At 48.9% G+C, this 8,928-nt stretch overlaps 1 non-coding gene across 1 annotated transcript; it reads right to left on the minus strand.

Moving 5' to 3' along the window:
* Nucleotides 1-448: 448 nt before the first annotated feature.
* LOC111737013 lies at nucleotides 449-567 on the minus strand. Its single transcript, XR_002779327.1, has one exon. It is a non-coding gene; the product is annotated as a 5S ribosomal RNA (ribosomal RNA).
* Nucleotides 568-8,928: the final 8,361 nt, after the last annotated feature.

An 8,928-nucleotide genomic window follows, 5' to 3' on the forward strand; every position in this document is an offset into this window, starting at 1 on the left:
TTTATTTATCACGGGTACTGAGATTTTTTTGGCAGCCCCCTAAATTTTGCTCCCGAGGCACCTCACCCTAGCCGCAGATGGAGTGGAACTGTGTCCTAGATAAGGAAGAGAGTGTGAGGGCTCTGAGAGGGGAAAGATCTAGAAGTGGGACATCGATGGGGAGGGAGGTCCTGGCAGAGGGAGGAGCAACTGCAAACGCCCTGAGGCCTGGAATATGCTGGGGACCTTGAAGAGCAGCAAGGGGCCCAGATTGGCTGGAGCAGGTGAGCAGGGAGAGGTGGTGAGACCTGGAGGTGTGGGTGGAGGGTAGGTGGGGGCGGGGAGCTGGAGCGCATAGGGCCAGCGGGCCAGGGAGAAGAGCGTGGTTTTATCCTGAGCGTGATGGAAACCATTGGCTGGGTCGAGTTGGTAAACTTACACAATCTGGTTTCTATTTTTGTTTGTTTTCTGCCTACAGCACCTGGTCTTCCTAGGTGGTCTCCCATCCAAGTACTAACCAGGCCCGACCCTGCTTAGCTTCCGAGATCAGACGGGATCGGATGTGTTCAGGGTAGCATGGCCGTAGACTGGTTTCCGTTTGAAAAGCTCACTGGCCGCTGTGTATAGGGGTGGGAAGCGAAACAGGAAGCAAGGTGTTCCGTGAGGAGGCCATCGAAGGTGTCCGGATGAGACGTGATGAGGCCTGCACCAGGCTGGTGGCTGCAACAGACACGGAGAGAGTTGTCATCATAGATTTTTAAGGTACATAGAGATGATCCGTTTATTTATTTGGCAAATAATTATTGAGCACCGACTGCACGCCAGTCAGTGCTTCCATGCTGGTAATACAGTAGGAGACAAAACCAGACAAGGTCCCAGCCTTCATGGAGCTCAGAGACATGAAACAAGAAATTGCAGATGTGATCGGGTGTGAAGGAAAAGATGGAGGCATTTTGGCCACCGGTGACCTGCGGCTGTTTCTAGAAATGGAATCCGTCGGACAGAGGAAGACCTGTTGTATAATTAATTGGGAGATATGCCCAAGAAAACTCTGCTCTCTCTGAAAATGTCCTTGCATTCCTGCAATATGGCAGCATCCTTGGAAGAAGCATGTGACCTCCTCCCAAGGGGACCGCTTTGAAGGGGAAACACTCCCGCCCGCCTTGGATGGGCGAGGCACCCCAGGACTCTGAGTCGGCTGTGTCTCCCTCTCTGGTCTTTAGAGGAACTCGTGAGGCCTGCAGGGAGGGCTGGCAGGGGCCCATTAGCTCTCGCCATCCTCCCTCAGCTCTCGGGCTACGGCCGCCATCTCCCCCGTGACTGATGATGAGTCGTGGCAGGGGGCTGATTTGGAAGAAACGAGGCCAGGAGACCCCTCAGCTCTTGCACGGGAGACACCCCATTAATCTTTAACAAACATGAAGTTCCATGAGGCCGGGCCCTCAACTAATGAGGCCTGCTTTCCCAGGACTCCTCAGGGAAGAGGAATTAACCACTGGAAGTCCTGTGAGCAGGGAGCTGATTTCCCAAGGAAGGAGAGTGGCTGCTTCCCACTCTGGGGCCACCTCGACTCTTCCCCCACAGGCACAGGGCATAAATACCATCGTTCCCTTATTACGTCTCTTTATAGACACTAACTTTTCAAAATGAGGTATAACTGATACATCATAAATTGCACATATTTAAAGCGTACAACTTAATAAGTTGTGATCTATCAGACACCTGCAAAACCATCACCACGGTCAGTGTAATAAACATACATACTCATCACCTGCAAAAGTTTCCTCTTTATAATTCTCCCTCTTATGTCTCTGCAGCCTCCCCTCCCCAGGCAGCCACAGACTTGCTTTGTCTCACTAGAGATGAGTTTGCATTTTCTAAAGTTTAATACGAATGGAATTGTACGGTGGGTCCTCTTTTCGGTCTGTCATCTTGCACTTGACATAATGGTTTTGGAGGTTCATCGGGGCAGTCATGTGTATCAATGGTTCATTTCTTTTTATTGAGGAGAAGTATTCCATTATGGGGGCACGCCATCATTCGTTCACTGATTCTTCTGTTGATGGACATTTGTAAATCTATTCTCTCTTTTTTTAAAAATAAACTTTTAGTTTTAGAATAGCTTGAGATTTACAGAAAAATCGCAAAAACGGTGCAGAGAGAGTTCCCATACACCCCCACACTCAATTTCTCTTATATGATTCTGGTACACTTGTCACAATTACTGAACCAATGTCGAGCCATTATTATTGACTAAAGCTCGTACTTTATGTAGATTTCCTTAGACTGTACCCAAGCTCCTAAGATCCCATCTAAGACGCCACATTACATTTCATTGCCATGCCTCCTTAGGCTCTTCTTGGTGGTGACAGTTTCTCAGAGCGTCCTTGTTTTTGATGATCTTGACAGTTTTGCAGAGGACTAGTCGGGTCCTTCGTTTGGGGTTTGTCTAATGTTTTTTCTCGTGACTAGATTGGGGTTATGGGCTCTGAGCGGAAGGCCGCAGAGGGGAAGTGCCATTCTCAGCACATCCCATCAAAGGTACATGATGTTGGCCTTGAGCACCTGGCTGAGGTCGTATCTGTCAGGTTTCTTACTGTCAAGTTTCTCTTTCTCCCCGTTTCCATTCTGAACTCTGTGGAAAGACGTTGCTCTGTGCAGCCTGCACCGAAGAAGCGAGAGTCTCTGTAGAGAATGTCTTTGGGAGCAGAGTCTCTACAGAAATTAGTTGGAATTCTGCGTGGAGATTCGTCTATTCATTCAATCAATGGTTTGTTTATATCACTATGGGTTCAAGCATATTTATTTTATACATTGGGTTATAATCCAATTCTACTTAATCATTATTTTTTGCTCAAATTGTTCCAGGTTTCACCTTGGGGAGCTCTCTTCATTGGATCTGGTGTCTCTTTGACATGCTCCCAGCATTGTGTGTGCGCGTGCGCGTTTGCGTGTGTTCTTTTTTTTTTTTTTTTTCGTTTTTTGAGCACTTTCCTACATCTTTCTGGCAGAACAAGATGCTGCAGGCTCATCTTGTATATTTCCTTCCTTCATCCTGGAACTAGACATTTCTTCAAGGCATCTGGTTCTTCAGCCCATTTTTAACCGGGTTGTTTGTCTTCTCATCGTCCAGTTTTAAGAGTTCTTTGTATATTTTGGATAACGGTCCTTTAGCAGATGTGTCTTTCACAAATAATTTCTCCCCGTCTGTGGCTTGTCTTCTCCTTCTCTTGATGACTGCATTTTCCCATTTTTTTTTTTACATTCTTATTCGCTTACATCTTTTGCACCCCTGCTGTGCACGATGCTTAGTTGTAGTGACCCGTAAGCCGATGATTCCCTGTTGTGATTACTAGAAAAGTAACTACTACCTTTGGCAGAAGGTTGGGCAGAATAAGCTCTGTAGTCCCTAATGCCTTAGGGTTCCAAAAGTCCTAAATTTCAAGACTTTAAAATTCAGTATTTCTCATATTTTCTATATTTTATTCTAAAATTCGATTAGTTTAATATTCTAAAATTCCGTACTTCCCTGATTTTATATGATTCAAAAACTTCAAGGATTATGAGGTACCCGAAAGCTAGTAGAGAAATTAGTTAGCTAAATCTTCTAGAATTTTGTAATTCTGAGATTTTACTTATTAAATTTTCTAAAATTTTATGATTCTGAGATTCTATACATTCAAGGCCGTAAGTCTTTAGGGATTTAATTCTAAAAGATTTCTCTAATTCTAAAATTCTATAGTTCTAAGTTCCTACAAAGCTATAATTTTAGAGTTTTTTAGTCTAATATTTAGAATTCTGTAATTCTAAGATGCTTTTGTTGTCTCCTAAAATTCTAAAATATTGTGGTTCTAAGTTTCTCTTGAGCTAATATTCTAAAATTCTCTCATTCCAAGATTCTAAGATTTAAGCTTAGGCTTCTTGTAGAATCTGTAGCTAGAGAAACGTCTCCATAGCCAACTAGTAGCCTTCTTCCACTTGGTCCTAGTATAACCAGCTTCATCTCAGATTCTTCTGGGACTGATCAGTCCAGTTCTGGATTCTGGCCAGTCAGCAGCACTTGGACCCGGAAAAAAACTTGAAGATCATCAACTCTCGATGGCCAGCGTCTCCATCATCTTTGTGCCAGTATATCAGAAGCTCCTTAAAAGCATTGAGTCCTGGCACCCCCGGCCCCATGAGCTCTCAGAGGCATGGAGGTGCTGACTGATTAAATGAAGTGGCCAACATCTGGTAGATGACAGGTCCTTGAGAGAATAAGACACAGGACAGATAAGTTGTGTTGAAGGATGCCTCTCTGGCAGGCGATACAGACAGAGACCTTTTCTTCACAGCTTTTCCCACCTTTCCTATTTTGAAATTTTGCCTGGAGCTGGTCCATGCTAAAGGCCCGTTTTCTCCCCCTTCCACTTACAATTTTATGGTCCCTCAGATTGCTATCTTTGATAAAGATGAGAGAATAGGGTGGCGATCGTGTTAGAGCAGGGGAGGAAGTCAAAACTCTCTGTCCCAATCCTTCCGTGTCTTTTTCTCACACTCCTTAATGCTCTTGGAGAAGGTGTCCCAGGCAGGGATTTTTCAGTTCTAAATACAGAAATCCCACTCTGCCAGTTAGGGTTGTGTTGGGCTGCATGTAATGGAAATACTAGTATGATAGCTTAAACAAGCCAGGGGGTTATTTTTCACAGGAAGGAAGAAATCCAGAGAGAAGCATTGCATTTGTAATCTGGACAGGAAAAAGGTAGAATGACAGAGAGCAAACGGCAAAGAGGCTTCTCCGGGGTCTTCTTTTTTTTCAAGGGGAGGAAATGACATCTCCCCCCCCCCGCCCCCGCCCAAGGACTGCTACTCATCTCATTGCCTAGAACTGGGTCACGTGGCCATTTAGAGCTATAAAAAGTCTGGACAAGCATTTCAGTTACCTGCATTGCTGTCTCAAACAAAATGTTGATAAGGAAGAGAGGAAAAATGGATACTGATGGGTGACCAGCAACATCTGCCATACCAATTAACACTTAGGTTAAAAAACAAACAAACAAACATTCCTGTGTAAACAGGCTTCAGGCACATCTGGATCCAGGGGCTCAAAGAATATTGTCAGATATTGTGGTTACTCTGTGTAGCCCAACTCCTGGTGGCAAAATGGCTCCCAGTGACTGCAAGCTGACATTCTATCAGGTTAGCAATCCCAAGAAAGGTGAACACTTTTTTCCTGATCCTTCCAGCAGCACTGGGGTCATATGTCCATCTCTGGCTACTCCAGTATGGCTGGTGACAGGACCTGTGGTGGGAAATATACTCGGATGACCAGACATGGACAGTGTCCCTCCCCTGAAGCTGCAGGTGGGATTAGCCACAGTGAAACCACATGAACGGAGACTGTGGTAGGAGGCAGGGATATTGGGGAGGGATCTTGGGCAGGTAAAGACACCTGTTTCCATTCTAGGATGGGCATGTGCTTTCTGCATTAACCCCATTCAGCGTCAACAGGGCATCAGGCAAAATATATATGTTTTCAGACTGAGTACTGAATCCTGCATCATAAGTCACAAGATCTGGGTTTCTTTCATTCATTCATCTTTCCATCAAATATTCCTTACTCTCCTCGTGTGATTTCAAGCTCACCGCAACCCTTTTTAAAGGTCTCGGTGTCCCTTCTGGGAAAGAAGCAGACTCTCCTAAAATCTCATAATTGTTTTAAGAGTGTAGCTATGGGGTCAATCATCTTTGTTTCATTCCAGACTCTGCAACTTACCAGCTCCGTGACCTCGGGCAAGTCCCTTCACCGTTTGGAACGTTAATTTCCCCAATTTCTCCATCATCCCACCTACTCAAAGAGCTGCTGTGAGGAGGTGGAATGAAATCATACATGGAAAGCATGTGGCTGGGTGCCTGGCCCATCATCATCGTCGTCGTCGTCATCATCATCATCATCATCATCAATATTACCTACCTTGGGACCCCGCCTCAGGAAGATTCCCAGAGTCACCAAGCATTATAATTATTAAAAAACAAACAAATGAACAAAGTTCAAACACTAGCGCTCAGTTCCCCTGCCTACTCCTCGTCCCGCCCCCAATAACCAACACTCTCTTCAGCTTTTGCTTGGGCTAAGAGAAGGGTCTCTCCCTAATATGAGCTTGGGGGAAAGCATGCTGACCCCTTCTTTAAATTTATCTCCCTCAGTGTTCCAGGGCCATCCCTGTTGGAAAAAATCACTCTCACACGAGATCCCTCAGCAGCAATTATCTAAATGGGAGGCTGGGAGGGGAGAACCATTTAGAATCCACTTCATTGTGGGATTAGCTAATTAATTAACGGTTTCACTGACAACTCGTTGGAGAAGTGTGTGTTAAACAGGAGCGCAGTGGGGCGTGATTTATAGACTCTGACACCCCCCCTCATCCCAGCCTCTCCAGCCGAGCTCCCTCCCTCCCACCCACCCTCTGGCCCCCACCCTCCTGCTCTCCCCCAGAGCAGGGAAACCTGTGGGGGACCCTCTCTGGAGGTCCCTCTGGAGTCCTGGGGTTGGGGCTGCGGGATGAGGGGGGCCACGTGGAGATGACAGAAGGGCAGTAGGCTAGGCCGACAGGGAGACAATGAAGAGATAACGAGGCAGCTGAGGCTCCAGGGGTGGCTGCATCTGCCCCTTGCCCCCAGCCCAGAGCCACTCCATCTGTGCCCATCCCGGTACGAAGGGCCCTTATAGGCACCTGCTGGTCACGGCTGCTCCCTGCCTCCCAACGGTTCGGGGCTTTTCAGCGCCCTACCCATCCTACTACGCATGGAAAAGAGAGCACTGTTTAGGGAGCCAAGAGACTTGGCTTTGATGTTTTCTTGGGGAGGGGCTTTTCAGAGGACTTAAAATAGAGAAGGGATGAAGGGCAGGGTGCAAAAGCAGCGTGGGAAAGGGGAACGAGGCTGGAAGTGAAGACTGGACATCCTGGACCAGGGATTCTCCGAACGTACCCTACAGGCTACTACTGCGTGGACACCATGTGTGGTGCTGCGTTAAGATGCAAACTCTCGACTCAGAGCGAATCCCAGCCCGATGTCACACTTGGATGTGGGGCCCAGGTATACGCCCTTTTAATACCTCGATTCTAAATGCTATGGAAGTTTAAGAGCTGGATTTTTAAACTTGCTAAATTTGGTCCCCACATTTGAGCACGGCAACGCGGAGCCCTGCCTTCCAGTTCTGGATTCTTTTTTGCTTCCATGGAGCTTCTCAGCTGGGCTTCTGGGGCGTGGGGGAGAAGGTGGGGGCCCCCTGAGGTTGCAAGGCAAATGTTCCACATACAGCCAGATGGGCATTTTTCTGGGGAGAAGGCCTAGAGCATGCAAAGAACATAAAAGGGTGCATGACCCCAGGAGAGGTGAAGCATCTTTACATTAGCTTCTCAGAGCTTCTGTTTCCTCGTCCATGATTCTAGAAGAATCATCTCAGTCCTTCACGCCGTGAGCAAAGCATGAGCGAAACACCAGCAGAGCTTAAACGCTTTCCAACGAAAGACGCGAGGCCTCCAAAGGGCTCCTTCCGTGTTTCCCCCACTTCCTCCCCGCCCCCCAGCTGCACCTCCAGAGTCATCAGGGACCCCACTGCTCAGTCATCAGGGGACTTGTTCAGCTAAGAGAGGTGAAGAGGGGAGCCTGGGCTGGGTCGTGTCACCAGAGGCGGTTCTTTCTCTAAGGAGGAGGACCGGATCCTAGAAAGGGAACTTTGTTGCCTGTCAGATCCCAGCACAGAGGCTTCTGGAAGAGAAGATGGAGAACTCATGCTGCCCCGAGGGCAGCAATCATTGTCTTCGTTTTATAGGTGAGCAAACAGAGGCATTAGGAGATTAAGTGACAGCTAGTGAATAATGGAGTTCAGTCAGTGTTATATATATTGTATATGTATTTTTCGTGTGTATAAAACACCGTACAATTAGAATGGTTCCTGGCCCATAGTGAGGACTCGGTAAATGGTGGTGTTATTATTGTGCTTTATGTATATTTAAGCAGACCCCGCCAATGAGCTGGCATACGCCACCTCCACCTCCCGGAGTCCCCACTAAGGAAGCTGGTCCAATGCTTCTCACCCATAGGACACGGAGGCACAGAGAGGGTAGATGACTCCCCCTAGGCTGCACGGCTAATATTGGAGGAGCTGGACTTTTCTCACTGCGTGGAAGGATAGGTGGGTGGGCCAGAGTCCCTCCTCCCTCACCCAGGAGCCCCGAAATCCCGAGAAGCCATTCTGCTGCTGAGCCTGTGTGAATTTGGGGCCTGCTCTGGCCGCCTCTTTCCAGACCTCTTCCAGCTCCCAGAACGGGTCAGCTGGCGACATCCACTTTCTGAGTTTCCAGGTGGGAAGGTGAGGCTCAGAGAGGGGCAGGGACTTGCTCCAGGTCACACCGGGGGCGTCAGGGCCAGCACCAGAGGTGAACCTTGACCTCCTCCCAGCTTCAGCCTTCCCCAGCCCGGAGTTCAAGGATGCAGAGAGCGCAGGACGGGAGGGGGTTAAACGCACACCGAACGCGAAAGGCCGCCGGGCTCGCACCTAGCCCGCCACCCCCAGCCACCCCGCCACCCCGCCACCCCGCCACCGCATCTGGGCGGCAGGGAACAGATTTCCCGGTTCACACAGCGCACAATGGCCGCGCTCAAAGGCGCGCCGCGGGCATTGTTCCGCCCGGCGCCCGCGCGTCCTACCTCCGCGCACGAATTAACCCCCGTCACCCCAGCCATTGTCGCCGCGCACTTCGGGGCCGGCCACAAAGGCGCCAGAAACCTCTGCCGTGTTCGGAAGGTTGGGGGTGGGGGTGGGAGAGCAACGGGGACCGGAGGAAGGGAGGGAGGGGGGACCCGCAGGATGGGGTGGGGGCTTTGGAGTGGCTGGGAGGGAGGGACGCGACCTGGAGGGACGGGATGGGCAGCCTAGACATGGGTTGGGGGCGCAGGCAGGAT

This window comes from Pteropus vampyrus, unplaced genomic scaffold (genome assembly GCF_000151845.1).
Source record: "Pteropus vampyrus isolate Shadow unplaced genomic scaffold, Pvam_2.0 Scaffold23, whole genome shotgun sequence".
Lineage (NCBI taxonomy): Eukaryota > Metazoa > Chordata > Mammalia > Chiroptera > Pteropodidae > Pteropus > Pteropus vampyrus.